The 20,945-nt window shown below is 30.7% G+C and overlaps 1 protein-coding gene across 1 annotated transcript in view; it reads left to right on the forward strand.

Annotated features, from left to right (window-relative positions):
- pip (heparan sulfate 2-O-sulfotransferase pipe) overlaps positions 1–20,945 on the forward strand; it is a 183,844-nt gene that overhangs the window by 42,587 nt on the left and 120,312 nt on the right. The gene's annotated exons all lie outside the window — the stretch shown is intronic.

The following is a 20,945-nucleotide window of genomic DNA, read 5'->3' on the forward strand; positions in this document are numbered from 1 at the left end:
GGGAATCGAACCCGGGACCTCCAGAACGTTAGCCGAGCGTGCTGACCATAACACTACGGAGGCGGACATGAAAATAATAAGAAATGAAAATTTCAAAAATTAACGTAATATGGATGTTTAATAATGGGCACAATAGTAAACTTAGATAAATAAATAGTAAACAAAATAGTAAGATGAATGATAAGGAGTGTGCTAGAATAGTAAACGTTACACAAGTATATAAAATGATTACTTAAACCAGCCAAATGCAAGGCCATTAGCCCTGGGATGCTCAGACATCCATATTCTTTCATATATAAACTAAAACTACTGTTTCATCTCAAGTTGTGATATTTAAATATTGATATCGCTCACTCCTTTCAAGAACGTCATAAATCAAAAAACTTGATTTTTCAGGAGAACGTTTTTCATCTCAAGTTGTGATATTTAAATATTGATATCGCTCACTCCTTTCAAGAACGTCATAAATCAAAAAACTTGATTTTTCAGGAGAACGTTTTTAAAGTTAAAAAATATAATACAATCTATTAAAAATAAATATCAAGCCACTTATTGAATTTTTTACTGTGCAACAGATCTTTTTAGGTAAAACATGAAGGTTTTTTCTGCATTTGAAAAATATTAAGTATATTTAAAAGAATAATTAAACAATACCTTTTCTTTAAAATGCAAAAACAACACTTTTTATTAAGTTAAAAATATGCCTCTTTCGCTGGGATATAATACATTTTCTGGGCATTTCGAAAATATGTACAACTGAAAATTGACGATTTTTTATTTATGACGTTCTTGGAAGGAGTGAGCGATATATCATCCGTAGGGTGAATAATCCAGTGACAGGTTTAAATTTTTATTTTTTATTTTTTATATTATGTTCGCCTCCTAGTGTAACGGTCAGCGCGCTCGGCTACCGTTCTGGAGGCCCCGGGTTCGATTCCCAGGGGGGTCAAATAAATAGAAGTGATTTTTTTCACTGTAATATTTATTCAATACTACCCTGGACTAGTCCTGAAGCGGGGGGCTGATCACCTTTCCTTCATGTGTAAACGATCAAGATAACACTGCGTTTATATAAAGCAGTGCCCTATGCACCATTGGGGTTCGGATAAGGGTTTTATTATTTACTATATATTAAAAGCATTAATAACTTTGTGGTATGGTAATGAAACACTCTCCTTATCATCCATTATTTACTTTGTGTAACAGCACTTTTATAAAAACTTATTCGTGACTACCGGTTCGGAAAATTATTCCGTCATCAGGTCATTAAAATAAAATTATTACGATTTGACGTTTGTATAAAAATTAAAATTTTGAAAGAGAGAAAGATGACAAATGAATCACAATGGGAATATGTATTTTCAAAAGTGGACGCGAAGTAAAATTAAGTTGGTTATTTATTATAGGTAAGTCTGTATTGAATAACTATAAAAAATAAACAACTAAATTTAACTTCGAGTAAAGTTTTGAAAATATTCCCATTGTGATTCATTTTTCATCTTTCTCTCATTCAAAAATTTTATTTTTATACAAATCTCAAATCGTAATAATTTTATTTTTATGACCTGATGATGGAATAATTTTCTGAAACCGGTATTCACGAATAAGTGTTTATAAAAGTGGCATTAGACAGAGTAAATAATGGATGATAAGGAGAGTATTAAAAAATGCTACTACAGTTATCAAATCAGAATTTAAAATTCTCTCAATATATGTACAGTTACCGGAGAAGTTTCCATTACTTCAAATGACTTTTTTTGCAATCCCAATCGATTTATCGGTCATGAATAATATCCAATTAAATATGAAAGGATTGGCAATTGGTTTGATTCAGAAGTGGAAATCTTGTACGAAATAACAGTTTATTGGGTCTTTTCCACAAACCGATTGATGATTAAATTATAATCTAACGAAAAAAAGTAAAAAATAACCATACCTCTGTTATGGCACGCATCTTCGACTGTCAATGTGCTGCCAGTTTTTAGATTAGGTAAAGCGTGTCTTTGATATGTTCAGAAAGTTTAAAAAATATTTTCGTCCAATGTTGGTCAATAATCGAAAAAAGGTAAATTAATAAAATTAAATATCAAAGTGGATAATTCGTTGAAGTTTCTCATGAAAATAGGCAGATAGCATGTTACTGGTTTATGAATTATATTTTTTTGTAAAATTTCCCCCATATATTAACACTTCATATTAAAAATGATGAAATACCTCAATGTACATACATACACAAACATGTTAACACAATAATTTATTAATAAAAAATCGAAGTATATATGGTATTCACGGAAACAGTTTGACACAGGAAGGAATTTAATAATATCTCTTCCTAAACCTCGTTTAACAAACATTTATTTTAAATTTTATTCTCAAGTAACTGTAATACGTTAAAAATAGTAAAATTACTTCTATGATATTGGGCTCAATTTACTCGTGTTGCTCTGAAAAAACAAAGAAACGACAATTTAAGTTACATAAAGACTGACGTTACTGCTTGGTTATTATCTGTCGAACTAAGTTTTATCAGCGAAACACTTCTTAAATTTGAAAATTAAGTTATTTCTTTATAAATAAATAAATACGAGGATATAAATATACATAAATATATATTTATATATATATATATATATATATATATATATATATATATATATATATATATATATATATATATATATATATATATATATATATATATATATATATATATATTATTAATTAAAACCCTTATCCGCACCCCAATGGTGCATAGGGCACTGCGTCCAGACTTACTTTAAACGCAGTGTTATCTTGATCGTTTACACACGAAGGAAAGGTGATCAGCCCTCCGCTTCAGGTACCAGTCCAGGGTAATATTGAATAAATATGACAGTGAAAAAATCACTTATATTTATTTTACCCCCCTTGGGAATCGAACCCGGGACCTCCAGAACGGTAGCCGAGCGTGCTGACCATTACACTACGGAGGCGGACATATATATATATATATATATATATATATATATATATATATATATATATATATATATATATATATATATATATATATATATATATATATATATATATATATATATATATATATATATATATATATATATATATATATATACATTTATATATATATTTATTTATAAATATATATATATGTATATATATATATATATATATATATTTATATATATATATATATAAATATATATATATATATATATATATATATATATATATATATACATATATATATATATATATATATATATATATATATATATATATATATATATATATATATATATATATATATATATATATATAAATATATATGTATATATATGTATAAATATATATATATATATATATATATATATATATATATATATATATATATATATATATATATATATATATATATACATATAAATATAAATATGGCATATTGAATTCTATCTAAACTTTTTTCACGATAATGATGCCAACATTTTCGATACAAAAAATGGTGACCATCAATCTCGCTTTCCGAGTACACATTTAAAAGAGTCAAATCGTTGTCTAGAGCTACACCCTAATTAAAGGAGCACCGGCCACCTCGCTCTATCATTAGCTGCATAAACACGGGGTTCTTTGTGTGCGGTTATTTAATCGGTAGCATAAGCCGGCTTCTTACGATGGATTATTTTCGAAAATTGGGTGTCATTGCTCCCGAGTCTTTGGGAGATTACCAGCGCTATCGGGTTGGTAGGAACTACATAGTATTGACTCCATAAATCATACCCTAACATCTTTATTTAATGAATTTAATAGGCGTGAAAATGGCACGAATTATGTATTTGAAATTTTAATGCTGTGCTTTTTGCAGAAAAAATACTGCTTATACCGGTATTATAATATAATTTGTATATTTTGATATGAAATACGTTTTAGTTTACATAATTAGTTGCATATTCGGCTGTCCTATTTTTTTTGTAATACGTTTTTTTTTGCATTTTTGGACTAAGTAGATTCTACTTAGTCCAAAAATGCAAAAAAAACGTACAAAAAAGTCCCTTACTGTGTTTTAAGTTTGGACAGCCGTATTGTTATTAATGTATATAATTTGGCCGTAAATCTTTAAAAAAAGGATCAACTGTATTTCGTTTAAAAAACATATTTTTGATAAATCCACTATCCTATTTTTTTTACCTTATATTTTTCTCATTTTTTTTATCTTTTAAATATGCTTCTTATTCCTATTTATTCAACCTGTTTATTGTTTTTATATTTCGCCATGTATTAGTTTTGGTTGTTTCAAAATAATAATCTTTTTTGTAGCTTTATTATTTGTGTTCCAGTCTTGTTAACCTTAATCCCATGTCCCAAAATGAGAAACAGAAATTACTCATCATGAATAATATATTCATACGACTTAAGTATGTACGTAATATGTTTTGAAATATAAATAAATAAATCAATTAATACATTTTAAAGTTTCATAGAACGTCAAAATTGTACACAGCTACATAAATGTATGGCGTAAGTGATTTTCTTATATATTTAAATACACCTTTATAAAAACACACACTTTTGATTTGTTTTTCGTAACGTTTAAATGTATTATTAATTTGGATCGTGTAACTTGTATTAAAAAGTGAAGACTTACCTACATCGAGCTTTGTTTGCATTATAGTGACGGATGAGCTTTACAACACGAGCGGGCTGTATATCGCTCACTCCTTTCAAGAACGTCATAAATCAAAAATCGTAAATTTTCAGTTGTGCATTTTTTTAGAATGCCCAGAAAATGTACTATATCCCAGCAAAAGAGGCAATTTTTTAACTTAATATTTACCCGTTACAGGGCAGAAAATTTTGTTTTTGTATTTTGAATAAAAGGTATTGTTTAATTATCTTTTTAAATATACTTAACATTTTTCCAATAGTGGAAAAATCTTCAGGTTTAACCTAAAAAGATCTGTTGCACAGTAAAAAGATCAGTAAGTGGCTTGATATGTATTTTTAATACATTGTATTATATTTTTAAACTCTAAAAATGTTCTCCTGAAAAATCAAGTTTTTTGATTTATGACGTTCTTGAAAGGAGTGAGCGATATATATACCAGACCATTCGTTCCAAATCAGGAATAAAATTAATAAAGCATCAGCCAGTCCGTTTCAATAGAAAAAGTTACATAACAAAACGTACATTATCAGAGAAACGCATGTTATTACATAATAGCTGCATTCAAAGGGATCGTAATATTTAGAGTAGCTCTTTCCATTGAATTAAATGTGTATTTGTAAAGTGTGTATAATGGGTTAAGGGAATAACACATAATCAAACAAACCGTGAATAAAAACCTAATGGTTGTGTTCCCTTTTCTGTGACGAATTCAATAAAACACAACCTGTTTTTATAATGAACGCATTCCAGTATATTGATCTTTTCCATCGTAGGGGTCTTTTATAAATTACTTAACTATACATTATATTATGTCCGCCTCCGTAGTGTCATGGTCAGTACGCTCGGCTATCGTACTGGATGTTCCGGGTTTGATTCAAATAAATAAAAGGGATTTTTTCACTCTAATATTTATTCAATATTACCCTGGACTAGTACCTAGAGCGAAGGGCTGATCACTTTTCTTTCGTGTGTTAACAATCAAGATAACACAGCGATTATATGATGCAGTGCCTTATGCACCATGGGGTGCGGATAAGGGTTTGAAGTGTAGGGTTGTGGTCCCGTGGTTAGTGTCGCGGACTCTTAAGAAAGAGTTTCTTGGTTCAAACCCACTCTACCACAATTTGATACATATTTCTAACAATGAGCCGCTTAGGCTCACTGAAATAGTATGAAATTGAAATATTTGTGTAAATAATAAAAACACAAAAAAAGGTGATTAGACCTCCGCTTAAGGTACCAGTCCAGGGTAATATTGAATAAATATACGAGTAAGAGCGAAAAAATCACTTATATTTATAAACCCCCCCCTAGGAATCGAGTCCGAGACCTCCAGTAGGGTTATCGAGCGCGCTGACCATTACGGATGCGGACATATATCGTAGTCGTACAGGAGAAAGTGATCAACTAGCAAAACGTAAAATGTTCAGGAGGGCCAATTAAGTCACTTTTGATTGGCAACAAAATAAACGTCAATGCAGTTAGTCATTTTTAACAAGTCAATATATTATACTTCTAAGTTTAAAATCACTTTGGGATACTTACAGGGCGATTTTAAACTAGGAAGATATCAAATAGTCAATGATCACGTTATTGTAAATAATGCACTTGGTCACTTTCTCCTGTATGACTACAATATGTATATATAGCTTACTTTAATCGAACATCAACAAGGTGAGATTTGTTGAAACTGTAAATAGAAGAGACTTTAGTTTTGCATGCAGGTGATTGGTATCTCCCCCTGAGCGGAAGTAGATGCACGCAGGCGCAGTTAAATGATATGCACTAGAAACCTACGCGTTGCATCACTTCTAGCTTTCTGCCCCAATTGTCAGGAAACCGGTGCAACAAGTAATGAGCTGCAACTTTTGTGTTTTGACGGACCTTATAATTAGCTCGTGATAGGATGCAATTATGCCAATATTCTAAATGAACTAACATGCTGTAATTAAATATCTTTTATTCATAATATAACTTGTGCAGAGTAATTTTAGCGAGTGCTTTTGCCTAGAATTTTTACTCATGAATTACATGGAACTGTAAAACGTGCAGCTAGGTTATTGCATTATATATGTATATGTATATATATATATATATATATATATATATATATATATATATATATATATATATATATATATATATATATATATATATATATATATATATATATATATATATATATATATATATATATATATATATATATATATATATATATATATATATATATATATATATATTGGCAAATTGGATGTGTTAAAAAGTATTGAAGATGAGAAAGCTGCAAATTTCGTTCTAGAAAAAAATATGCTACTTATGAATTTTAACGCATGAAGAACATACGTAATAAGTCATATGCAAGTAGGTCCCATACACGTCTGACCCAGTAACACATATAGTCATTTTACGAAACACGGTGTGCGAAAACTTTTAACTCTTTAAAAAAATAACTTACATTCAAGAAATAAGACAGCATAACTTTTTGCACTCAATTACTCCTTTGTGGAGAAACTCAGATTTGTGTATTATTTAAACCCACTTAAAAGATTTATTGAAAAAAAACATAATATTTCATGTTTTTAAAGCTAATAAAAAACGTTGTAATTTTGTGAAGTTCCATAAAATATTTAAGTCTTCATTCAAGCTACCTTCTGAAAAAAATAATTTTATAAATGTAATATGATAATGGAATAAATATGGACATTAATTTTAAAATATTGATAAAAACAAAAAAATACACAAATAATGCTATTAACGAAATAACTTAAGATAATAAATTTAATAAATAAAATATACGTGCTTATTTTATGAACGAAACACCTTGCCTAAAAATTGGCATATTGATACTATGTGGTTTTATACCGATAAATGAATATTTTTAATTGAAATTTTACTTGGTAAATATACGTTTTTTAAAATTAAACTGTAAGTTTTTTTAAATTAAAAATGGATAGATTTTAACAACAAATTGACTGCCGAATAAATTTATGAAAATAAATTATTTAAATGATACATAAAAAATGTACTCATATCTCACAACATTTTGAGTGTGTCCAAATACTTGTTCACAAAATCTGGATTATCTCCAATTACAGGAGTTATTTTTATAACTAACTAACTAACTAACCATCACGCCGCTTCCCCGGAGCGGTAGGCAGAGAGAATCGAACGCCACACCACTCTGTATTTGCAAACATTCTTTGCCTCTTCTACATTCATGCATCTCCTCATACACGACGATTATTACGACTCCTGACCCGGCCGCTTTCAAGTATTTGACATACCTGATTGTGCCAAGTAGTATTGTGTAATTGTAGTGTGGTTGTCAATAATGGGTAGAATTGGTGAATGTTACACGTGTGTAAAGTGATAACTTAAACCAGCCTATAACGGTCGTCAGCCCCATAAATGCTCAGACTTCCATATTCTTCTTCATCTTTGATGAGATGTCAAAAAATAATACTCATATCTTGTAAAAACTTACACCAATAGATACATCAAGTTATGCGCCAGGGTGTATTTATACTTTTACACAATGCTGTTATATTATTAGCACCTTGCGAACCAATTGCTATATTGAATGAAGATAGTTTTTTATTTTATTTCAAAATTTCTTTAGCGATGTGGAAAAGGCCTACATTTGTGATCCAAATTGGTTCAGTTTGGTTCAATTGGATAAACGATCGATCTATGAATCTCAGCTAAAATCAATGATGAATGGTTATATTTATTGATTTGGCGTTTAATTTGTAGAACTCCGTTTTAATTTATGTATTAATTTTTGTATCAAACACAGATTTTTTGAGTCTACTAAGCTGTATTTTATTAAAAAACACTTTAAAATTAGTATTGTGACAGTTGTTTTGCCTGGTTATGGCATTTTCAAACGAATGTGAAGATCAAATGGACTGACGGTCCTTATGTAGCTAAACAATTTTAGGTACTTAAGTGATAGTTTTAACATGTGCAGTAATAATTTATGGGAAACTGGCTCCATAATATACACGAGTGGACAGGAGTACAGAACGTCGAGAAGCTGTTTCGGTCTGCCCTAAATAGGGACACTTTCTTCCAAATGATAGTCAACTAAATATATATATGTAGATATATGTTGATAACTGTGTTTTTTTTACATCCCACCAATAGATGTCTCTAGTGAAATTCTAGTGATTCAAGTACAATTTATGGAAATTGAACCACAAGTTCCAAGAATTTGAGTAGAGTGATTGTCAATTTGTCCGCCTCCATAGCGTAATGGTCAGCACGCTCGACTATCATTCTGGAGGTCCCGGGTTCGACTCCCAGGGGGGGGTCAAATAAATATAAGTGATTTTTTCACTCTAATATTTATTCATTATCACCCTGGACTGGTACCTGAAGCGGATGGCTGATCACCTTTCCTTCATGTGTTAGCGATCAAGATAACACTGCGTTTATATGCAGTGCCCTATGCACCATTCGGGTGCAGATAAGGATTTGAAGAAGAAGAAGAAGGTTGTCAATCATAGGTTGAATAAGGTTACATGTATGTAAAGTGATCACTTAAACTATGACGGTCGTAGGTTCCGTAAACGCCCAGACTTCTTCATTTATGTTGAGATGTCAAAAAACAATTAACCCTTCACTGCATGACTTTTTTTGCATGGCTGTATGACTGCATTGACAGTTCGTCTTCGAGAGACAAGTGAAGTTATTATTTTGGCGTTCATAGCGCGTCTTTTGGCTAAATTATGAACTACCATATATACGTGAGTTGTGAATGTATCTAATCAGTTACAACAAAGAATAGTTGCATAAATTTTTAAAGGACGTTTTAACAATAACTTGTCTGTATTTAACCAATTTGATACACTATGCAGTGGTCCACCTCCGTAGTGTAATGGTCAGCACGCTCGGCTACCGTTCTGGAGGTCCCGGGTTCGATTCCCAAGGGGGGGTAAAATAAATATAAGTGATTTTTTCACTGTAATATTTATTCAATATTACCCTGGACTGGTACCTGAAGCGGAGGGCTAATCACCTTTCCTTCATGTGTAAACGATCAAGATAACACTGCGTTTATATGACGCAGTGCCCTATGCACCATTGGGGTGCGGATAAGGGTTTATTATTATTATTATTATGCAGTGGTCCACCTCCGTAGTGTAATGGTCAGCACGCTCGGCTACCGTTCTGGAGGTCCCGGGTTCGATTCCCAAGGGGGGGTAAAATAAATATAAGTGATTTTTTAACTGCAATATTTATTCAATATTACCCTGGACTGGTACCTGAAGCGGAGGGCTGATCACCTTTCCTTCATGTGTAAACGATCAAGATAACACTGCATTTATATGACGCAGTGCCCTATGCACCATGGGGTGCGGATAAGGGTTTAAAAAAAAAATGCACTGAAGGGTTAATATGAAAAATAACTCTTAGAATTGGAGATAATCCGGATTTGTGAACAAGTATTTGGACACACATCAAATGTTGTTGATAACTGCGCATATATTTTGTTGTAGTTGTTGATATTTTGCTGCGCAGTCGATGTGACGTAGCGACCTCTACTTTCCGTTACATGAGTATGTGTGCGTGCTTGTGTTATGCTCTTGTCAACGAAGCGTGCAAATTTGCAACCGTTGTGACGTCAGTACCGTTTTTCTCAGACACGCCTCTTTTAAGGCCCAGTAATCAATAACCCGCAACTTAATTTTCATTAAACCATGGTAACATTTAACGTAATTGAATTTATCTTAAAACGCAGTTTTTGTATTGAAATAATAAGTGTTTCTTCGAATGCAGGGGATGCTACACACACTTGTCATTGTACTGTCATGGCGACCTGTTGAATAAACCGATTGCATCCTAATTACGAGTTATTATTACCTATACCCGAGCCCCGTAATAATTCAGAAGTGGGATACGAAGTTCGATTAATGGACAACAAGTTGCGAAAAGTGATAATGTTCGTAATATCGTTTTGAAAAGAAAGAAGTTATTGAAAGAAAAATAGTTTTTAAAAAATTAAAAATATTTTTTCAGTGTATATTCTAATTGGGCGTGAATAGATGTGTAGCCTGTCGCTTACTGAATTCTATGTTTTTGAGTAAGACATATTTTAAAAACAGAATAATTTGTTTTGAATTACCTTACGTCCAAGTGACTCTAATCTAGCTACGGCTTATGCAACACCGCTTATCATGACCCTACTCAGGCTTCAACTTTTTAAGTTTCATAGCCTATTCTTTTGTCGTTCTATTCTCTCTGCCTACCCCTGCGGGGAAGCGGCGTGCTGGTTAGTTAGTTAAGTTTTTCCCAAAGTTTATATATATAATACCTATGTCACTTTGTTATTGAATGAATAAGATTTTTCCATAATTCACAATGAAGACAGTTAGAGCATTGTGTTTTTTTTCTAGAAAATATCTCACATCGCTTTTCTTTTATCCATGAATCATCATCTACTGAAAAGCAACTGTCGCATTCATCGCTCTAGCCTTATGTGATCTGTATTGTAGACGCATCTATTATGTGGCGGATAATGTTCCTTTTCCCAGGCAAAACATCGTCAATTGTCGCAGAATATCGTCAGACTCTAAAGTCACGGTAAAAGTGACGTAATATGTAACGTTATGTGTTATTCTGCAATGATGTTAATACAGGGTCATCTAAAAATAATGCCAAAATTAAACATATCGCTCACTCCTTTCAAGAACGTCATAAGTCAAAATACTTGATTTTTCCGGAGAACGTTTTTAAAGTTTAAAAAAATAATATAATGTCTTGAAAATAAATATCAAGCCACTTACTAAACTTTTTACTGTGCAACATATCTCATTAGGTAAAACCTGAAGGCTTTTTCTCCATTTGAAAAATATTTAGTATATTTAACAAAATAATTAAACAATACCTTTTCTTCGAAATGCAAAAACAACACTTTCTGCCCTGTAGCGGGTAAATATTTAGTTAAAAATATGCCTCTTTTGCTGGGATATAGTACATTTTCTGGGCATTCTGAAAACATGCATAAATGAAAATTGACGATTTTTGATTTATGACGTTCTTGAAAGGAGTGAGCGACATGTGTTCAAAAAAACTATTTTAAGTAATTCAATGGTTTTGATCATGGATAGAATGATGAATTTTTCATATTATTTTTTGACATCTCATCAAAGATGAACACGAATATGGAAGTCTGGGCATTTACGGGGGTTTTAAAAAAACTATTTTAAGTAATTCAATGGTTATGATCATGGATAGAATGATGAATTTTTCATATTATTTTTTGACATCTCATCAAAGATGAAGACGAATATGGAAGTCTGGGCATTTACGGGGCTGACGACCGTCATAGGCTGGTTTAAGCGATCACTTTACACACGTGTAACATTCACCAATTCTACCCATTATTGACAACCACACTACTCAAATTCTTGAAAGTTCTATGTATATGAACCAATTTAGAAACCTTGTTCTTGATTTCTAGATTTTGTGAACAAGTATTTGGACACACTCAAAATGTTGTAAATGAATTTTTCACGTGTATTGAGTGATCACTTATCAACTCATGACAGGTTGTGAGCCCTGTCATACGATTTAATATTTTTCCCATAAAACAAACCCAACCTAAACACAGTTATCCCCTTCTTTACTCCTACCCTAACCCTAACCTTAAAACACCATTACCCCCACCCCTATACTAATCGAAACCTTATAACTTTTACACTGTTTCTTTTATATATCATGTACATATATTAAGTCGTAATATAAACACTGAAGAGGGCAACTGGTTGCTGCCGAAACTAGTTGGTTTTTATATTATTTATTGATTCGGCATTAACTTTGTGGAATGACATGATTATTTTAATTAAATTAAACACTTGAACAATCCACTGAATTGAGTTTTATTTTTATTTACGACTAGTTTCGAAAACGACAATTGTTTTCATCTTCTGGTACAAATTAAAACAAAAAAATAATAATTTGTACCAGAAGATGAAAACAATTGTCGTTTTCGAAACTAGTCGTAAATAAAAATAAAACTCAATTCAGTTGATTATTCAAGTGTTTAATTTAATTAAAATAGTTGGTTTTTAATAAAAATGTGAGTGGATCAACAAACAAAGTTTTATTATTTCTCAATTTTTTTTAGAATGTATAATCCCGTAGTACTAAACTGTTCTACGGTTTTTATGTACATTAAAATGATGGAATAATATATGGTCTACACTCAATAAACTCGTAAATTGTATCATCTATGATACAACTAAGAAAACAAGGTTTTTGTGCAAACGCTTTGGATTCAATAGGCTTATAGGGAGGTTATTTCCAGTTATTCACCTAGTGATATAGCAGGAAGTGTTATCAAGCTAAACTTGCGTAAATTGCCCTGAATACTTGGTTGATATAATCGTAAATCAAGGAAAATGTTATCTATTTCACGGTGTACATAATCTTAGTAAACACTTTTGCAAACCTACCTATATTAATAATGATCGTTTTTATTAAGTAATAAAGGTTTTTTAAGGTAAATCTAGATACCTTGAAATATATTTACATTTATATATATATATATATATATATATATATATATATATATATATATATATATATATATATATATATATATATATATATATATATATATATATATATATATATATATATATATATATATATATATATATATATATATATATATATATATATATATATATATATTTATATACATATAATTATACTCAACATCATACCGCTTCCCCTCAGGGGTTGGCAGAGAGACTAGAACGCCATGCCAATCTGTCGTTGCAAACAATTTTAGACTCGTCCACATTCTTGCATCTCATCATACATACATGCCGATTATTCGGACTTCTGACCCGACCACTTTCAGGCATTTTAAATATTTGATCGCACCAAGTTTTCCTCGATCTTCCTCTGTTTCTACGCCTATTGAATTTGTTTTACTATTCTTTCTTCACTCATTCGAGTTACATGCCCAAAACCATCTCAAAACATCTTTCTAATAATAAAAATTCTTGTACATTTGTTACGTGTGCACTGTTAAATGTGCCCTCGACACGGGATAACGCAGTGAGGGCACATTATACCAAAATTTTATTTATATGTTTGAGATGAATTAATAAATAAACAAAAAAGGGCAAGAAAAGTTATTGTCATTTTCACACGATAGCTTTACGTAACAATGTTTACCATCCTTGTATGTTTGATTGATAACCCGAGGTTATTTGTAAAGAAAATATAACCTAATAAAATTGGTTATTATTGTTTGTTAATGATTCAGGGGTATACGGCTTATGATTTACAATGATTTGAAAATCCTTCGTCAAACGGCTGATTTCAATAGAATTATTTTCACATATACTTATGTGAGATCGTAAAAAGAACAACCTTGACTTTTTGCCACAATGAGACGTGTTAATTATCTGCTTAAATAAATATAGCGTACTTCATTCACGCAAGTACGGTTAAACCTCGATATAACGGATTAATTGGGAGGAGGTGTTGTCCATCAAAGCCGAATGTCCGTTTTATAAAAATAGGTTTAAAATAAATCAATTTTTTTTTTTTTAAATAAACACTATTTGTCCGCCTCCGTAGTGTAATGGTCAGCACTCTCGGCTACCGTTCTGGAGGTCCCGGGTTCGATTCCCAAGGGGGGTAAAATAAATATAAGTGATTTTTTCACTGTAATATTTATTCAATATTACCATGGACTGGTACCTGAAGCGGAGGGCTGATCACCTTTCCTTCATGTGTAAAACATGAAGGAAAGGTGAAACACTGCGTTTATATGACACAGTGCCCTATGCACCATTGGGGTGCGGATAAGGGTTTATATATATATATATATATATATATATATATATATATATATATATATATATATATATATATATATATATATATATATATATATATATGTAAATATATATATATATAAATATAAATATATATATATATATATATATATATATATATATATATATATATATATAAATATATATATATATATACATATATATATATATATATATATATATATATATATATATATATATATATATATATATATATATATATATATATATATATATATATATATATATATATATATATATATATATATATATATATATATATATATATATATATATATATATATATATATATATATATATATATATACACTATTTAAAAAATAAAAAGTATAAAATACAAACAAAATTCTATGTAATGTCTTCGGACGCTCGTCGTGAAGTGACATAGATGTTTGATATTGACTCGCTTGCTTTTAGTAATCCTGCTTTGGAAAAGGAATCATTATTTGTTGGTGCACTTTTGAGGTTTTGAAACATACTTTGTGATTGTCATGGCCGCTAAAAATTGTTTACATGCGGCCACACTTGAATCTAAGCATGTAATATTGGCAGGCACTGTGGTGTAGTTGGGCGCTCGACTGCGAAACTCGCGTCGCGGGTTCGATTTCCTCCAATTTCAAAATAAATTCAATATACATTTGTTTTCAATTGGTCTGAGTGTTTGTGATGTATTTTTCACATTTACCTTCCATATCCTCACTATCCTACCTGCAGACATGCCTCTTAACTGGAGACAAATAAAAAACAGGACGTTTTTAATTTGTTTTGTTTAATATGAGCGGATTTTTGTCCGTTATATCTGAAGTTCGTTAAGTAGTGGTCCGTTATATCGAGGTTTTACTGTAAATGCGTTCATTCGGCAGATAAGTTTAAAATAAAAGTAAGGCTGATTGACAAATGTCGGCAAAAGCATATTTCACAATTAATTAACGAACGGATGTCAAATAACGCTTGCTAATTTGTTATATTAATCGTTCAACAGCGTTATTTGAAGCCACTTTTTCATTTTCCCGGCGATGAAATAAACAAACATCAATAAACCGTTCATTTAAATGTCTCATCGAAAAGACTTTATCATACATATTACAACATATGACAGTCAAACAACTATATGTCAACAATCCTTATATATGCATTTAAGAAAAACTCAAGAAAGCACATCGCAAAAAAGCATACAAATCACAATTAACTTGCTTTATGGTAACGTTCATAGAACTTTAAGATCCAAAACACCGTAACATATCAAACAAAATTTAGCATTTGCCTCTGAAAGTTAAAAGAAATTTAATCAAATTTTTAATGTTTTAGAATTTAGTACATAAATCCTGATGATGACAAGGTTCTTGCCGAAACCGGTTGGATAAAGTGTACCAATAAAAAGTGGTTAAAACAAAGTTGTTTTATTTTATAAAGTTTATAAAATGTGCCACAAAGTATCTTCGAAAAACATTCAAGAAATTAAAGAAATTTGATAAAAAATTGTACAACCTGCTTCCATAATCCATAAGTCATTTAAAATGGAAACTGAATATAAAAGAGCCATTTATAAATGCATAATGAGAGGGGGTAGATCTACGTATTATATATTGCATCATTCGGCCATCTCGTATTTGGTTGCATGTCATAAACAATTTTCTTTCATATGTTATAAATATTATAATATTGTAAAATGTGCCCTCGGCACGGGAAACCTCAGTAAGGGCACATTTTTGTAATTTGTTATTTGTAATTATACATATCGTAGTCGTACAGGAGAAAGTGACCAACTAACAAAACGTAAAATGTTCAGGAGGGCCATTTAAGTCACTTTTGCTTGGCAACAAAATGAACATCAATGCATTTAGTAATTTTTAACAAGTCAATATATTATGCTTCCAGATTTAAAATCGCTTTGGGATTTTTTCAGGGCAATATTAATCAAATTGTCAATAATCATCAAATTGACAATTTGATTAATATTGCCCATTAATCAATAATTATCAAATTGTCAATAATCACGTTTTTGCAAAAAAATGCACTTGGTCACTTTCTCCTGTATGACTATGTTATGTATGATGAAATTTAAATAAAAAATTAAACATTTGACAATTACAAATTCATGAAAAAATCCTGATCGAAAAATCGGAAAAAATATATTTTTTAAAAATAATTTGATGTTTTTAAGTTGAAGTCGATCTAAGAATGGGAAAATAAATGGACTTTTAGTAATATTTCTTCCGAGAATCAATTTATTCGCGTATGAAATTTTTACATATACCGTAACTACCTTCATAGAATTAGTGTGTGTGTGTTTTTTGTGAAATTTTATGAGTCAAGGTTTCGCGTAGAACAATGTTATCCAAATTTACTGTTTTACCATTCTAGAGCACTCAGTATCCATATAATCTCTCGTCGCATAAATCTTCTCAACATTTATTTTACAACTCATTACACAGTTGATTTTATCTCTTAAAATAATGTTATATTCATCTCTCTCATCTTAACATCCGCTAGAATAACTCAAATAAAAACTGCAAGATTATTTTAACGATTAATGAACATCTCATTACCTTTTGTTTGCTATGAATACAATATCATATCATTAAATTCCATGTGAATGGTTCACTGACTCCTCATCTCAAAAGACGTTTTGGATTCCATTAAAATTAATATCTGCGTTTTGATGAGATGAGAGAATTTTCATTTCTGCTTTTAATGTACATGGGTGTCTTTTGTTTTAAAACAAAACGCGATAAATGTTGAGAAAGTATTGCATCATTTGGAGGGTTTAACGTCATGATAACATAACTCCATTTTGCATAATTTATTGAACGTGACAAGCATTTTGGATTAAATAAAGAAAGGTGTGTTGAAATGGTTTGGGCACGTGAATAAAGAACGGTTTAAACAAATTTATGAGGCGAATGTGGATGGTAGTAAAAGCAGAAGAAGACCGAGGAAGGATTCAATTATTTCAAATACTTGAAAGTGGTGAGGTCAGGAGTCGGAATATTCGGCGGATATATCGCTCACTCCTTTAAACAACGTCATATATCAAAAATCCTCAAATTTCAGTTGTGCATGTTTTCGAAATGCCCACAAAATGAACTATATCCCAGCAAAAGCGGCATATTTTAAACATAATATTTACCCGCTACAGGGCGGAAAGTGATGTTTCTGCATTTTGAAGAAAATGTATTGTTTAATTATTTTTAAAAAATATATACTTAAAGAATACTCAGGTTTTCCCTAAAAAAATCTGCTGCACAGTAAAAAGTTCAATAAGTGGCTTGCTATTTATTTTTAATACATTCGATTTTATTTTTAAGCTTTAAAAATGATCTCCTGAAAAATCAAGTTTTTTTAATATATGACGTTGTTGAAAGGAGTGAGCGATATATGAGGAGATGAATGAATGTGGGAGAGGCGAAGAATATTTGCAAAGATTCATTGGTGTGGCGTATTATATGACGATGTCTCTTCACCAATATGTTTGGTGTAATACTGAAGTCTACAAAAACGATTGGGCAACGTTACAAGTTGCCCTAAATGTCGTCCTACATTAAATGTGGACGACACATAAAGCATTTCGACGAGTCTGAAAACGTGTTTTGTTGCGTACGCAAAAGGGCAAGTCCATTATACTCGTATAATGAGAAAATATATAATTTTACTAATTGGTTCAGCAGTCACTTTGTGGTACTATCTATACATTTAAAATTTTAAGTTAATTATAACTTGGTGACTGTAAAATGTATACAGATATTTTTTCTCTTGAATTTCTTATTATTATTTCATTTATTGCCCTGGACTGGTGAGGACCTATCCGACATCGGACTCTCATGAGAGGTGGTATCGTATATGATAAAAATCGTGAAGGACATTGGTACCATAAACCAAGCTAGGACACAAAATGCCGAACCTTCTTCTAGTGGAACGGAAGGCCCGTTGACGATGGTCAACAGCTCGGCTTCTCCTGAGTTTCACGAGGTTTCCTCCCAGCAATGAGCAAATGCTGACAAGTTCCTGATTGGCCCACACTAGTTTATTATTCCTTTTTTCACAGATTAAAATAAAACATTTTCTTAGCTAGAAAAAACAAAAAAATCCACTAATTGATCTATAAACCCAATACACAATGCGCACGGTAAATAATAAATACATCTCCCATCAAAAAAAAAATCGTTTGATAAAAGTATATGATAGACCGTTAAATATACGTTAAAGAAAGAAGAAGTTTCTAGTTAAATTTCCACAATTCGTTTTAGATTAGGAATACAGCTATATTCATAGTCTAAAAAAAGGTTTTCTTCGCGGTTGAGAAAATTTCATTTAATATTATGATGTTATCTTTTTTATTAATTGTGTTGTCTGCGTCTACATACCATAAACAATTATTATTATGTTACATAATTTGAATCATCACCATATTTTACATTAAAATTTAAATATTTTCGGTGAATCCGAAAGTTAAAAAGAGAATTGACCATTAATTATTAATTAAATGAATTATTTTTAATACTCATCAAAACACATTAATATCTTGATACTAAGCGATAGCCAAGATATACGGGAAACGTAAGTCGAAAAATCGTTAGTTGAGGCATACAAATTTATGCTAAACTAAGATTATTTGCTGTTATTACCAGACACTGCATTATTCATCCTACGGATGATATATCTATATTATAGGTATCTCAAATCGAGATAACCACATGTATTTTTCTTTCAATATTTAATTTAAGAGAGGTTTCAAAATCTTCAAAAGATTTTTCTTACTAGATTGATAAATTTCCTCCAGTAAAGGATTTTCCCGAAAAAAAGATCTGTCTTTTCTACGTAAAATACAGTAAATCATCAAATTAAATAACTGCGCTGTATTTTAATTTGAGGTAGCGTCACTCGGGATTTTAGAGTAAAAATATATATTCTTATCTCTTTAATACGTGTTTTAGCGAAAATTAATATGAAATAATTCGTAATGATTAGTTCAAAACCACAAAACACGTTTTACCATTTATCATAAACATAATCATGAACACTTACAAAAATAAAAATAAAATCAAAAATCCTTTCACGTCATATTGTACAGCCATCGTATCACTCTTTTGTAACAAATTAATATAAAAAATAGAATTTTGTATTAATTAAAAAATCAGATCAATTTATTTTCATAAAATTCTAATATCAATTTGATTGTATCTTAAATAATTCAATACTATTCACAGCTTTCTTTGAAATTTTGACATAATACTGCACTCAAATAGGAAAATTATGCTTTTATGAAACACTGTTTTTTTACCCTGATGGCAGACAACGTGCTTTTTGACAGCTGCTCCCATTTAGCATTTTAAATGTTTTCTAATGGTGTTTTATGTTGTATTAATGCTTTACTTTCTTCACAAGTAGTGTGAAATTAAACATGTAATAAAAGTGTGTTTTCGATATAAATTCTTTTTTTTTTACTAAAAGAAGTCACAGTAAAGCTCTGCCGGATAAAGCTTGTTATTAAATAGGAAAATACCTTAAATGTGCTTATAATCCGGCATCAGTCAAATAGTTATAGTAATAAAATTTATCTGATTAAAAAGAGAATATTTTTCATGATTATGTATTAATAACTTAAATCTATGGATCACGTTTGTGAAAGTACTGTTAGATTGCCATTATAAATAAAAACCTACGCCCAAAATGTATTTATTGAGCCACACAGAAAGTCTATTAATTATTTATTAGTAAGCTGCATTTACTTAGTGGTGCGTATCTGAGTAGGTATCTATCCGACCGCATCCTGGCAACACTAACACAAGTTGCAAGAAACCTTCAAGAAGGATATTTAAGAAATACTTATATCATTCTTGCTTTTGACCCTCTTCGTTTTTTTAGACTATTGGGGTCAGTTCTTCTCGTTGTAGGTCCTTCTATCATAAACAACATCACCTAGGCCATGCCTTCGAATCATGTTATCTTTCTGCAGCATCCATGAATTCTTTGGTCTTCCTCTAGATGTCTTTCGAGGAAGATCCATGGCGATTGCCTAGTTCACAAGATGATCAGGTTCTCTGCGTCCTATGTGCCCATACCATCTCAATTGCCTTTTTTTCGCCTGACTATTGGTGCCTGTTACACCCAGGCTTACAAAAAGAACGCGAAAACTTTGATGATTTTGAGTGTGTCCAAATATTTGTTCACAAAATCTGGATTATCTCCAATTACAGGAGTTATTTTCATATTATTTTTTGACATCCCATCAAAGATGAAGAAGAATATAACATACTAATATAAGAGTTTCTGCTTAGTAAAAAGCTTCTTTACATCTCACCAATAGATGTCTCTAGTGAAGTTCTAGTGATTCAAGAACAAGGTTTCTAAATTGGTTCATATATATAGAACTTCCAAGAATTTGAGTAGTGTGATTG

The sequence above is a fragment of the Brachycentrus maculatus genome, unplaced genomic scaffold (assembly GCF_059751285.1).
Source record: "Brachycentrus maculatus isolate JH-2025_06_01 unplaced genomic scaffold, ASM5975128v1 h1tg000306l, whole genome shotgun sequence".
NCBI lineage: Eukaryota > Metazoa > Arthropoda > Insecta > Trichoptera > Brachycentridae > Brachycentrus > Brachycentrus maculatus.